Genomic DNA, 14,069 nt, shown 5'->3' with positions numbered 1-14,069 from the left:
CCAAGAGTACCCAGTCAAAGGCTCCCACCCACTCTATGACCTATTTAAAAATCCTGCCACCAGCGTGGGATGGGGAGCAATGTCCAACTGCCCTAGACCTTGAGGAGTAGACAACTAACCCAGAGATCCCAAAACCACTGTAAAGAAGAGGAAGAGAGAAAGGAAGGAAGGGAGGACACACAACCCAACAAAATGGTGCTGGGCTGTCACAGGAGATACACAAGAGAGGAGGGGACCATCTGTCTAGATTTCATTTCTAAAGAAGCCTGGGCTCAGTTATAGGAATGGCAAGAGAGGGGGCAAGAGGACAAATCTTCCCTGCCTCCTAAGTACACACTAGAGAGTTCCTCAGGTGACCTGCCAATGTCCTCCTTCTGAATCCTTGCAGCAACACCAAGAAGGGGATGTGAGATGCCCATCTTGCTGCTGAGTTAACCAGTGGCTCAAAGAGGTGAGGTCACTTGCCTAGAGCCACACAGCTGGTAAGCAGACGAAGCAAGGATTAGGTTCTGGTCGGACTCCAAAGTCCAGGGCTGGGCCCACCTGAGTCAGACAGAAGAAAGGCTAAGATACATCAGAGGCTGAAGTGGCTGCCAGGCCACGAACAGGAGACTAGCAAGGAAGGGTGACGATCGAATGCGCCCACAGGATTGGAGTGGGGTGGGGGTGTGCTCATGAGGCTCTAGAATTTTCTCCCTTCTTGGCAGAAAAATCTCTGGCCTAAGAATTCTGCACTGGGAACCCTCACCATTCTAACCCATCCCTGAAAACCTTACAAAGTCTTCTGACAAAACGCACGCTCAGCTCGGCAACCGGGGTCTGTCTGAATGCACTTGGCTCTTCTATGAATCCCTCCAAATACTTGAGGGTAAGGGCCGCACATTTCAACCTAATGGAATTTCCTGCCGTATTCTGCAATGCCAGAATTCCTCCATCACAGAAATAAATTTGAGAAGAACTTTTTCCTTCCTTTCTTTCTTTTTTTTTATGAAATAGAACATAATCTTTTCAGTAAATCCTAATTTAAAGCATTCTAAGTCCAAAAGATAATTATTTGGACCATATAAATACTGCAAGTGGGTGTAATATGGATTGCATGCAGAGACATAAAAAAAAAAATCACTTGGCTCTGTTATTTTCTTAAAATTGCTGTGTTGTTGCCATTTTTATTGGGTTAATTAAAAGACCATAAAAATCAATCCCAACATGTTTGGAAACAGATTTTCAAATTTTATAAACTGTGTTTGGTGGGCGAGGCCAAAGATAAGAAAATAACAGACTTCCGTGCACTCAGAGCTTTGGTGTGACAGGTCATTCATTCATTCATTCATCCGACCCAAGTCCCCTTCTCTGGCCCGGTACTAAAACCCTCGCTGCTCTGGTGGGACACAGAAAATGAAGGACATCTTGTTTAGATGAGGGGTGGCAAACTTTCTACAAAAAAGCCAGAAAGTAAACATTTTCAGCTGTGAGGGCCACAGTGTCTCTGTAAGCAGGACACGACCCCGACAGCAGGAAAACAGCCCAAGACGATCCCTATGCAAATGGATGTGGCATATTTCAATCAAATTTTATTTGGGGCGCCTGGGGGGCTCAGTCGGTTGAGCGTCCGACTTTGGCTCAGGTCACCATGACGCAGTTTGTGAGTTTGAGCCCCGTGTCGGGCTCTGTGCTGACAGCTCGAAGCCTGGAGCCTGCTTCAGATTCTGTGTCTCCTTCTCTCTCTGTTCCTCCCCCACTGGTGCTCTCTCTCACTCTCTCTCAAAAATAAATAAACATTAAAAGAAATGTATTTACAGACATTATAATTCGAATTTCATATATTTTCATGTGTCAGGAAATACTGTTCTTCTTTTCACTCTTTCTTTCAACCAGTTAAAAATGTAAACATCATCCTCAGTTCGTGCAAAACCCGAGGGTGTCACAGACACTGGTTTATACTGTTACCAGCGTAAGATACCATGGTATGATTGACTCAGTATCTGCAACGAAGATTCTCAGCTGACAAGTCCCAGGGGGCTACCAGTCCAGCATGTCAATCCAAAAGGCATGGCTGAAGCGCAGAAAAAAAGAGGCTCCCTTCCTCAGCTGGTGGCCATCAGACCTCTCTGCTCATTTCAAAGATGGCTCCTTGCCCAGTTCCAAGCAGTGGTCTTTGGTGACTCTCCCGGCTCCCTGGTGGCCTTGGCAATTTGCTCCAAACTTGATAAAGTGCTAATTTTGCTTTTTACAGCCGTTGTGTAACTTTGATAAAAAGCCAAGCCAACAACCCCTTTTGAAAATCTGAAGAAACGTTAGCCCGCAGATTGAAACCTGGGGATCCGAGTAACAACCAGACGGCAATTTTCATGGTCAACTTCTAAAACTGTCCAAACAGCGGTCTCTGACGGAAATAATGAGAAGCCTCTGTGTTATTCCCAGGTCCCCTGTCCTGCCTCAATTGCTGAATGTCAGCCCCAGACAGCTCAGTTATAATGACAGAAACATAACGTAGTTCGTGCAAGTGGCCTTCAGTGGGCAAATGTTCAAGCACATTAAGGTTTTAATATAATTATAATTATAGAACATGTTCAACCAATTAACCACAAATATGCTGTTTATCTGAAAGGCTGCCAACACTGTGAACTGCAGTCAAAATAACATTAGGCTGTGGTCCTTAAGCAAAGAATACACACTGAATCAAAAGAGAGATCAGAAGGAAAAGGCCAAAATAAATATTTTATCTGATATTTTATGAATATTTCCTCAAATGCCAGATTAAAATATGTCATTTCAACTTCCCATATATTTACTTGATGAAATCAGATTAAGTGAGTTCATGACACTGTTGAAAAACATCATAAACCAGAAAGACAAAGAGAGAGAGAGAGAGAGAGAGAGAGAGAGACAGACACAGAGAGAAGTGTATTTTGTAAATCTTGGCAGTCAAGTTCCCCTAAAGTGAGCGTAAGTATAACGTAAATAAGAAATGGCAATTAGAACAAATCATATTTTTAAGGTATTTAGAAACTTCTCCTTGCTCCTTGTACCTTTCTTAGTTACAGCCACCAAGAGTTTAAGCAAAATTAAACTTTGCCTTAGCAACTAAATACGATAAGCCTTCTCATAACTTTCCTCTAAGAAAGAATTAAAAAAAAAAAAAAAGAATCCAGTTGTACGATTTGTATATACACAATTTGTACTGCTGTAAAAGCATATTTTGAAAAGTGCTCTGTAAATAATTAAGCTATTCCTTTTACCATACTTCCTATATTACAGAAGTCATTTTCCTACCAAGAATCAATAAGTCATTCTTCACACCAGTCATTTTTCTCCATTTAACGGAATGGACGAAAGTCCGACACTGCAAGTTACATTACCTTTGAATTATGTGTGTAATTTAAAATTCAAAGTACTACACTAAGGAGCTTTTTAGACTGACCACTCTACACTCTCGTCATAAATATGGTCCCTTGCAGACCCTTCTGACAGATTTACAGAACAACAGGAGTTTGAAACAGTTAAGCCGTGAGCCCTACAGGAAAAGCCACGCTCGGTAACAATGCCACAGGAACAGTCTCCTTTTCAGAGGAAGCGCAGGGCAAACTGTCATATATCATTCACCAGGAAACGACTCTATGTTTTTAGATTAATGGTAAAGCCATTCTAGAGCATCTTAACTTTAATTACAAATAAACACGTGGGCAGATATTGACATGTCAGTCTGAAGAGTGCTCCCTAAGTAAATGCCCATATGATGTTTGTTTGACCAACCCCAAGTCCTCCAAAGAGAAAGAGAGAGAGAGAGAAAGAGAAAGAGAGAGAGAGAGAAAGAGAAAGAGAGAGAGAGAAATGGAAATGTGTGTGTGTGTGTGTGTGTGTGTGTGTGTGCGCGCGCATGCGCAGCAACCTCATTTTAAAGAATTAATAGAAGTGACTTTAAATACCTGTAACTGAATTCATGGGCTGATAAGCTTCTGATTATCAATGAGATACAATTACTTCACTCTTCACGAAAATAAAAATAAAGTGACTCCTAAAACTCTCAATGAATATTCTCAAATCTGTGATAGGCTGACTCATGCTGTAGACTCGGAAAACTTGAAGAAAACACCTGTCAAGTAAAGGGCATTTCTCTCCATAGTACACATTATTTTACTCAGTGCCTCCTAAAAAGAACCAGACCCACTCACACCCCCAAGCTAGTACGAAAGAAAATGAGACTCCCCATCACTGTGTTTTTCAAATATTGTTTACGTAGAAAATGCAACAATAGGTTTGATTTGAGAACCGGGATGTATGTATACACTTGGATCTCTTGTGCTTTCTTGGGTTCATGAAACGACCCCTCTACCTTTACGGGAATCTGGGGGTTTCCCTGTCCCCTTCGTTCCGGGACAAGGGAAACCGTTCTTCAGGAAGGCACTATCTTGGATCCCCATGGCAGAAGTTTTCTCAGAACACTTCATCTTAAGAGCTGCTGCTCATTCCCAATGCCCAGCAGCCTAACAACCTTTTCCCCCCCACCTCTTTTTTTCATTAGTAAGTAATTCTGAGAACTGTATACTTTCCCTGATGTGGAACAATCTTAGACCACTGGAGCCTTACTAAATCACTCTAGGACATGCCTTCTCTGGGTCATCAAAAATCAACTTTCCTGCCTAGGTTTTATTCTTGCCAATTTAGCATTCCCAAGACAAATCACTTAAAAAACGCCTTAAAAATCATTAGCGCTCATTTATTCAAGCCTGAAGCGGGGGAAGAAACAGACTGGCAAAGTTTCGCTGCCAGCACCAGGTAAAGTTCTCCCCTCCAGCGCTGTGTGCTCCCAGCAAGGCTTCTTCGAGAGCCGCCTTGCACCGCATTTCAGCCAGGACCCTCACTCTCTCTGGCTCCCAGCTGCCACGGCGCCTTGTGTTAACTGAGAATTTGTGAGAAGAGCAGAACCTCCCTGCTGGGTGTTAGTTTTGCATGGCAACACGCAACGATCTCAACTTGTGAGACCCCAAGGATAATTTTTTTCTTCCCATCTCCAGGATGGTATTTTTTTCCTCCCTTCTTATATTTGTTTGGACTTCTTCCCGCTTGAAAAATGTGCCAACGTCCACGCGACTGATGGACGCTTGCAGGTGAAATACCAGATCTCAACACCTATACACCGACAGAGCCTGTAAATTACAATCCAACGCGGTTAGTTCAAATAAAAGGAAATTTCATCTAAGGGAACTGATGCTCTGGGAATTGTCGCTCTCCAAAGAATTACTTCTAGGGAAGTAAGACTTATAAAGGGAGATGTTGCAAATGCATCGGGCTCCTCTAGGATATAAAGGGTCACTATGATTGTTTGGGCAATGCTATCGTGTAGAAGGATGTATTACTCATGAAAGATGGACAGGACATATATTCTTCTCCTTTGATAAAACAAAATATTGCTCTGTGAACAGGCTTGTTGCTTCCAAACGCATTTTATTAAAACGACCACCAGGACCATAGCTTCACAACAAAAATCAGACCAACCTAGATCCACCTGCTGTGAATAAAACTAACATGACTTTCATTGCCATAAGGCACTGGCCCTCATCAGACCCTCTCAAACATTTCCCTCAGCCATTCATGCTATGACTCAGTAATAAATTGCACATACATATATATACAAACATACGTATATATGTATGTGTGTGTGTGTGTGTGTGCATATATATACGCACATACACACACACACACACACATATATATAATAGGTGCTGGTAAAAAAAAAAAAAAAAGATAAACTCATGAATAATTCGATGCACTGTCTCCTGCCAACTGACCATGTATCATTCATGTTGCAACTGTCATACTAAATAAAAACTTTAAACTATTTCTTTTTTTTTTTTTTTTTTTTTTTTCATTAAAAAGCCCAGGCTGTAATTGGAAGCGACCATATGAACTGTCTTGAATGTAGCAGGCTTTCAGAGACGGATTGCTTAAACTTCCTGGTTAAAAAATATTCACCAGGAAAGGCTGACCGACAAAGGAAAAAAGTTAGGTAAGTCTTAGACAATTGTTTTCCTAAAGGGTGTTTCCAAAGCTGCGTCACTATCATAATCTCTAACTAGATAACACCAACCGTGAACAAAAGAGCTTCAGCCCAAACTTAGGGAAGACAGGCTGGGCTGGTTTCTTCAGACTTTTTAAAAATATGCTGTCACTGTAACACTTCTTCTTTTCATGCCTCTTACAGATAATTACTACCCACACGGTCATTAAGATAAAAATAATACAGAAAAAAAGATTATAAACCTAGTTTAGCGAAACGATCAAACACATCTAATATTATCAAAAAGTATCTAATCTTTTCTTCAAAGATTTGACTTACTGACTCAAAATCAGAGGAGATGGCCCTCCTGGCCTGGTCTCTGCCTTGGCCCCTGTACCTTGACTGAGCCGGTTCCTTGTGAAGCCAATGGAAACAGGGCACTTCGAGCCCTTAAAATGTCTTAGATGCAGAGGAAGAAAGCAGCAACTGTGTGACATCTTATAGAGGACAGCAAATACTGTTGGCTTTGTTTTCAATGGTAACTCGGTTCCTGCTGAACTGAGTCTCTCTCCAGACCAGTGGCGGGTCAAAGTTATGGCTCTTGGTCATGACTCCATGACAAAGGATTCAAAATGAGCTTGGTACCCAGTTACTGATCAGGCTTTAACCACCTGAGCTAACAGTCCTTCCAGCAGACATCGAGGTTTAAGGAGAGTCATATATTGCTCAGGCAATTAGAAATCATTAAGTTTCAAAAGCAAAGAAAAATACAAAAGCTAAGCTATCTGAAGCATCAGGCCTCATCTGCCAAAGGGGAGAAGTGCGTCTTATTTCATTTTTCCTTGCGAAACGCATCACCAGTTCCCACGTTTCCAAAATCTCTTGTTGTTGTTTTGAACCGCCAAGGTCAAGCCTACCATATTTTGTCCCATTATGTCACCCAGTGGCTGATTCCCACCCAGTGATCAGAAAAATAAGCTGGAGCATGACCCCACTGGGGCAGTGACACAAAAGGATGGGTGTCCAGCATGACAAGGAGCCATAAGATAAAACAGACTTTCTAACTTGGAAGAAAGAAAATTGGGAGGTTTTTATTTTTTTTTCCCTAAATAAAGGAGAAATTAACTATGAAGGTCTTGAGTGGTTATGAAACTAATATACCTTTGGGATAACAGTAGAAACAGCTTAAATTTTTTTCTACGACACTCACATGGTCATATTTAGGGTGGCTTCATTGGTATGAGCAGCAATTAATAAGAAGCCATTCACTGACTCATTTCTGTGTTTTATTTTACTGTTCCCTTACACTTCTAAAAGTCTGCCCATATATATTGCTTATAAATCACACCAAAAATACATCAATTAAAACCACAGTTATATTTTCTTTTCAGGAAAGGGGGGGGGGGTGGGGAAATCAAGTCCTAGAATCTGACTTTCACGTTTTACTTAATTACAAACAAAGACATAACGCATTATTTTTCTGTATCCACGAGAGGCAGGCAGACTGCAATTTTTATTGCATGTTAAGTTTTCGCTAGATCACAATATTATTAAGCTTTAAATCAGAGGATTGGTTTCTTCAGCTAAGCCTAACAATACGAGAAAGTAAAAGAAAGGAAAAAAAAAAAAAAAAACACCTCATCTGGGGCTGTAATATTTGCTGAAAAAAATCTACTTCAAAACATTAATCAAATTTTTCGCCTACTGGGCAACCATATGGAAGAGCAGCATGTGAATCTCACAAACTTGCTGATCTCCTGTAACTGGGTGCAATTAATTACGCCGGCTGCATCCATCTCTTGGATTTTCGCCTTGTGAAAAAAAAAAAAAAGTATTTATTGCAACAGCTTTTACAAAACAAGGGAATGAAAATCACAATTGATTAATGAGCTGAATGGAAATATTTCCGTTAGCAGATTTTTTAAAATGAATAAGGATTAATACCGTGGGTAGAAACGAACACACGTTGTGATCTCCTTGTACTTTCCGGGCCCCCCAAAAAGGTGGCGGGAGCGTGGGCAATGAAGACGCTGAGGAGTGTACCATGCATAATTCACTAGCAGGCTTTGGATCGCAAGTAATAAAGCCTTAAACCAGTGAAGTAATAAAGAGGTTGGCTTTACAAGATACTATCCTGGGAGACAAAAAGCTTGTTCTTTGATTTGAAAACACAGATATTAAATACTCAGTGGGTGAGGAACATCGCAGGCCTGACAAAGAAGGGAAAGGAAAGTGGCCCTTAGAAAAAAAGCAATCTACTTTGTCCTTAGCTATTTAGGCCCAAAGATTGCTACACATATGGTCCGGTTATTGTTTTAAGACCCCTTCATAAAAGCGAGCATCTGAAGGGAAGGAAGGATGGCAACACTGTCCTTACCTGCTGGCTAAAGGGACAAACAGTACATAACGGCTGCATTGTGCCCCACCAGCGCGCAGCTCTCATGCGTTTGCCTTTTCCTAACCGTCAGAACCCGTGACTCCAGCCTTCCGGGAGCCGGCTGCTTGACAGGCACGGGGGTCACCATCCTGCCCTCAGTGGGGGGCCCTGGCCCCAGGCCGGAGGGCCCCAGACCAGCAGCTGCTGCACTCGGTCCCTCTCTAGAACAGCTCTTGGGGTGTAAACCAGCCGTGCATTAATGACATCTTCTTCAAAGCACCCTTTCTTCAGGACCATCAGGTCCAATTTCTCTAAACAGCAAACGGCAGAGGAGACCAGTCTCCGTATTTGCCACTTGTTAAATACTTATCTGGAGAAAACAGAGCACATGATAAAGGTAGGTGGAAGGAACATGGAAGCTGAGAGAGATCAAACACTGTAGAGCTTTCACAACCTGTGAAGCAAAGAGCCGCAAAGAAGGACCTTTGCAATTCAACTCTTAGGCCAACCTTTTACTTCGCTGCACCTAGTGTATTGAAACTTCCACCAGGAAATTCTACAAGGGGCTTGTTAAAGAGGATTTTTAATAATTTCACTAAGGCCCACATGACACGTGGGGCCAATATATTTGTTCCTTCGGGACAATCACCTGAAAAATGAAAGCACCCGAGAAAAGAGGAATGAAGTTGTATAAAATGAAGGATAAGTCATGTTTTTAAGCGACCTTATTTCATCTCCAACAACTCATTCCAAATATGGTCTATATTTATGTTAACACAGAAGTTCGGAAATTTTGATGCAGCAGAGGGGGAAAAAAAAAAAAACATGTGCACCTTAAAGTAACAAGCAGATCTAGGTGGACAAGAGATTCCGAAGGCCAGCAACTGGGGAACTGAATAGATAACTTAAAAAACTCTTTTATTAAAATCATTCCAGTCGAGAATCAGAAACGCTTTATAATCAAAGAAGCCGCTGTTTTGAAGAAACCATCATCCAGGGAAAAGTAGGAGGAGGTTACCAAGAAAATGTGCTTGGCTTCTTGAAGAGGGGGGAAAAAATCTAATGGGAACTGAGTGGTCCAACTCCTTAAACCAGTGACCCTGCCAATGTATGCCACTCCCCACCACCACCTAGTAGACGACTCGAACACCTCCTACGTGCAATGGTTGTTGGCTTAAAAGTTTAAAGAGCTAACAAAATGTTTTAACGAGATACAAATCTCAGAGATCATTAATCAATATGTTCAATGTTATTTGTGATAATTCATCATGACATGATATTAATGGGTTACTGTACCCTTCAGAGGTGAGATTAATGCAAATGAGCTGCCACAATTAACTTTACTGCTCCCAACTCACAAGAATGGACAGATGATTATAAATGACAACTATATGTCAATTACAATATCCAATAAAGTGAAGCTTAGAGAACAATCCGTCTCCTTTTACTGCTCTTCCTTGACGTAGCTGAATTTAGCTCAACCCACTGTTGTCACAATGTAGCCATTGTTTGGAGGAGAGGTAAGAGGTTTGGCTTGGCTTTCCACCACCCCCCCCCCTTTTTATTTTAATTTTTCAGTTTCTTAAGAAGTGCTTCAAAAATACCCATGTAAATACATTTTCTGAAGGAGGAGAGCCACAGGAAACCAGGAATAAATGCCTCATTCATTCTATGTGAGTTAAAGAAAATTGTATCCATTTTCAAATTGTAGCAGCAAGGCCAGCAAGGAAATCACCTACCCAGCTGTGTATAATATATTTACTCAATTAAGGAAGGAAGACATTAGCACAGCATCCTGAAAAGGCTTGAGTTTCACTAAACAAAAGTTATTAGAGGATCACTCTGTTGAAGTAAACAGGTCGGAAGGTGGAAAAGCGGGTATGAGGCCATTGGCAGAAAGAGAGGTTTAAACTTCTTAAAAGCGTAGACCCACACTTGGGGTGTCCATTAATACCCAGGTACGGACACTGCCTGCAGAGTATTTTGATGCCAAAATCCTTCTTCCTTCCATGGGTAGAGGCCTGAGAGAAGCCTCTCTGGTGCAGACCAGCCTATTACAATGCTGCCTCCTAACCGCAGATGCCCTCACTGGCAGGTGCACCCAGTGGCTCTTGAGTGTTGGCTGCTAAGCCACAACTACCCCCTTCTGCCTCACCTGGGGCTGTGCCCACTAAGCCTCCTTCTCTGGCAGGGGCTGGCTCATCACTGCCTGCCAGCTAGCCAGACCCTTGTCTCAAGCAGCATCCACGCTCCAGCTTCATAGTCCAGAGCTCCGCATGGGTGCGGGTGGAAGCCGGGCCACTCCCCCTGCCCTATGCCATTTTCCTCACCCCCCTTCTTGCGAAGGCGCAACGTCCCAGACCAACCGAACGAGAAGCCTGCCTTGAGCTCTGCTTCCAGGGAAGGAGCTGCAGTGTGACTTACAGAGGCCCATACTTTGCCAGTCTTCGATAAGAAACCACCCTACGCACTCCTTTTCTGAAGCCATACTCAGAAAGGACTTCTTCCTGAGGTCTCCAGAGACATCTAAAAATAAAATTATAACGCAAGACTGTAAAAGGTTCACAGTCGAGTCTGGAAGCGACTCCTGGGACTGTCCAGGATATAAGCCCATGTTCTGTCTGTGGCCAAAATGGCACTCATTTCTTCATTAGGGAGCTGGGCCTCCCAGACTCCACGTAGGGCCAGGCCATGGGACCAAAGAACCGCATCCTGTGGGTCATAAATGATTCAGGGGTAGCACTTGCCTCAAGCCAGGCCAAACCTATTCTCGCTGCAGCTTTTGTGTGGGGACAGTGAGGGAAATGGCTTCTTGCTGCCGTTGCGGAAGGGCTAGTCCGTATCAGTGGCAAGCTTGATCCCCACTCAGAAAACTCTCTTGGAAGAACACAATTTTTAAAAAAATCAAAATCAAGAGGTTAAAGACGGGGCCCTCATGACATAGTTAAGCTCTGGGACAAGTAGACTCTACACCAGGGGCTGGCGAACAGACCACTGAGCCGAATCTGGACCTCAGCCCCATGTTTTCAAACAGCCCAGTGTCTAAAAATACATGTTTAAATGGCTGAAGAAAGAAAGAATAGATTTTAACACGTGAAATATTACATGAAATCCAAAGCCTGGTTTCCATAAGTAAAGTTTTATTGGAGCATGGCCACACCTGCTGGTTTACCCATCGTCGTTGTGGCTTTTCTTGCTACAGAGGAAGAGGTGAGTATTGTGACAAGAGACCACATGGCCCACAGTGCCAAAAATATTTATTATCTGTCCTATTACAGAGAAAACTTGCTGACTTTTGCAGAAAACTTTACATTCATGAGCCGATAATGACCCTTTCCAGGTAAGCTAGTTTGAACTCAGACTCTTTCAAGCACAAGGAGAGCATCCTGATTAACTATTCGTAGCCCCTCCCTCGAACCCAGACCCCTCTGCCCCCCCAGTCTGTTGGGGATCCCCAATATAAAGAATCAATATACAGACCAACTGACTGGTTGTTTCTCTCACCTCATCCTTAGAGGTTATTGCATTTTTTTTTTTCACTGAATGTCACAAAGTATTGAAATGTTCACCTTAACACATGCAAAATACAGAAAATCAACCATTCCAACTCATGGGAAATTCTAAGCCAAACACTGAAATATAAAGTAGATTAAAGGTGGGGAAATAAACTTTTTTTTTTAAGGAAAGCATTTTATTTTTAAAGTTTATTTATTTATATATTGTTTGAGAGAGAGAGCGTGTGCGCACGAGCGAACAGGGAAGAGGCAGAGAGAGAGGGAGACAGAGAATTCCAAGCAGGCTCCCCACTGTCCGTGCAGAGTCCAACGTGGGGCTCGAACTCACAAACTGGGAAATCATGACCTGAGCCAAAGTGGGAGGCTTAACTGACTGAGCCACCCAGGTGCGCCCAAACTTTTTTTTTTTTTTCAATGTACTTGAAGAAAATACTGAATCAGAGAGGAAATCCCACCACTGCCAAAGTGTGGCCCCCGATGGGGAGAGCCTACCATGGTTAGCCGTAATGGACCGGAACATTCTAGTCTCGGCTCAAGAAACTCAGGTGCCTGGTGAAAACACAGTGTGACTTTGATGACTTTTACAGAAGATCGCCACGAGGCGAGATGGGAGTCATCCCCTTCACTTCCGGTTTCCTGTGTTCCATCAGGAGATAGTTGCAGGTTGGAGTGTCTCTTCCCTCTTCCTGGCTGTGCTCACCTCTGTCTCAGGACAGGAGCAGTGATCACCATGCAAAGCGATGCAGGCTGCCTCCCCAGACCCCCTACTCAGTCAGCTCAGGCTTGTCAGGAAGGTTAAGGGCCAAGTTATTTTCTTTTGTGAAGACTCAAGGGTATCTCACTTTTATTTTAACAATATGAAGACCACTTTTGTTTCCTCCTGTAACCAATCTGCTACACTAGATCCTAATAGCTCTATTACATTTTCCATACATTCTCCTGGCACGGGGCATAAACAGGCAAGACAGCACCGGATAAATCACGGCCAGCAGCAAAGACATTCTCTCTAGGGAATGAAGGCTCCCATTTAGCATATTAACTCACTCCCTTTTTTGGAAACACCGAGTCACAAACGAGTCTCTCAAACCGAAGAAATTGAAATTGATTTCTTAGGGTAATAATTAACCTTGGAAAATAACTACGAAAGGTTGCTTATTAATTATTTTTTGTAATATACTTTGGGAATATTTCCTTTTTTTTCATAAAAGATGGAGACAAAAGTAGACACATTTTATGATCATATAAAATGTTATTGGATTCCTATTTTATGGGAGAATGAAACTCACTTAATTTGCAAAATGCTCGATATGAGAGGGCAGGGCTCTCCCCCCCCAACCTCCCCCCACACACACATAGCTTCTTCAAGACCCTTAAATACATCTTTTTTAAAACAACACAATCCTTCTGTTACTTATTTTTCAACACCTAACTGCAGTAGAGTTTTTAATACATTTGTCCCTATTTAAGTCTCCCACTGTTTTTTCTACTTATTCAAAAAAGAAAGTCTTTTTCATCAGAATTGCTTACAGGGCACTCTGGTGACGCCCTCATTCTCTCCTCAGGATGGAAACAGGAACGGTCACTAAGAAACTTGTTACTATCCCAAGTAACAAAAACATGGGAGCTAGCATGATACTATAGATACAGAGATGGATACTATATATATAGAGGTGGATACTATATACACAGGGTTGGATACGATATACACAAGAGGTGGATAGTATAAATACAGAGGTGGATACTATATATACAGGGGTGGATATAATATATAGAGGGGTGGATACTATACATACAGAGGTGGATACCATGGATACAGAGATGGACTTACGTCCTGCAAGCAATTTAATCCACACACATACACACACACACACACACACACACACACACACACACACACACAGAAACTGCCAAGACGATTCTTTTTTTCCTTTAGTCACCTGCAAAGTCCTCTAATGTAATCACAAACTCATCAAGGTACAAGTTAAATCATGTAATAGACATTGCCCCAGATACTACACGTCTGTTGGATCACCAGGGGAGAACTCCAAACATTAACAGGCTAAGAAATGTCCCCCAAAGATGTAAGAGGTAAGATTATTCAAGGTGTCTTACTTTTCCCTTCCTTTGGTGGTTGAAAACATTTTATTCTGCACTGTTTGCGGGGAGGGGGTGTTTTGTT

General features: G+C 42.4%; 1 protein-coding gene and 1 long non-coding RNA gene across 2 annotated transcripts in view; one reads left to right on the top strand and one right to left on the bottom strand.

Annotated features, from left to right (window-relative positions):
* WWOX (WW domain containing oxidoreductase) overlaps positions 1-14,069 on the bottom strand; it is a 974,945-nt gene that overhangs the window by 801,168 nt on the left and 159,708 nt on the right. The gene's annotated exons all lie outside the window — the stretch shown is intronic.
* Positions 9,969-13,957, top strand: LOC122208498. The gene is made up of 3 exons (XR_006197262.1): positions 9,969-10,048; positions 11,654-11,715; positions 13,824-13,957. It is a non-coding gene; the product is annotated as an uncharacterized LOC122208498 (long non-coding RNA).

This window comes from Panthera leo, chromosome E2 (assembly GCF_018350215.1).
Source record: "Panthera leo isolate Ple1 chromosome E2, P.leo_Ple1_pat1.1, whole genome shotgun sequence".
NCBI classification, from domain to species: domain Eukaryota; kingdom Metazoa; phylum Chordata; class Mammalia; order Carnivora; family Felidae; genus Panthera; species Panthera leo.
The sequence above is the reverse complement of the archived record's forward strand: the minus strand, read 5'-3'. Positions and strand labels throughout refer to the sequence as shown.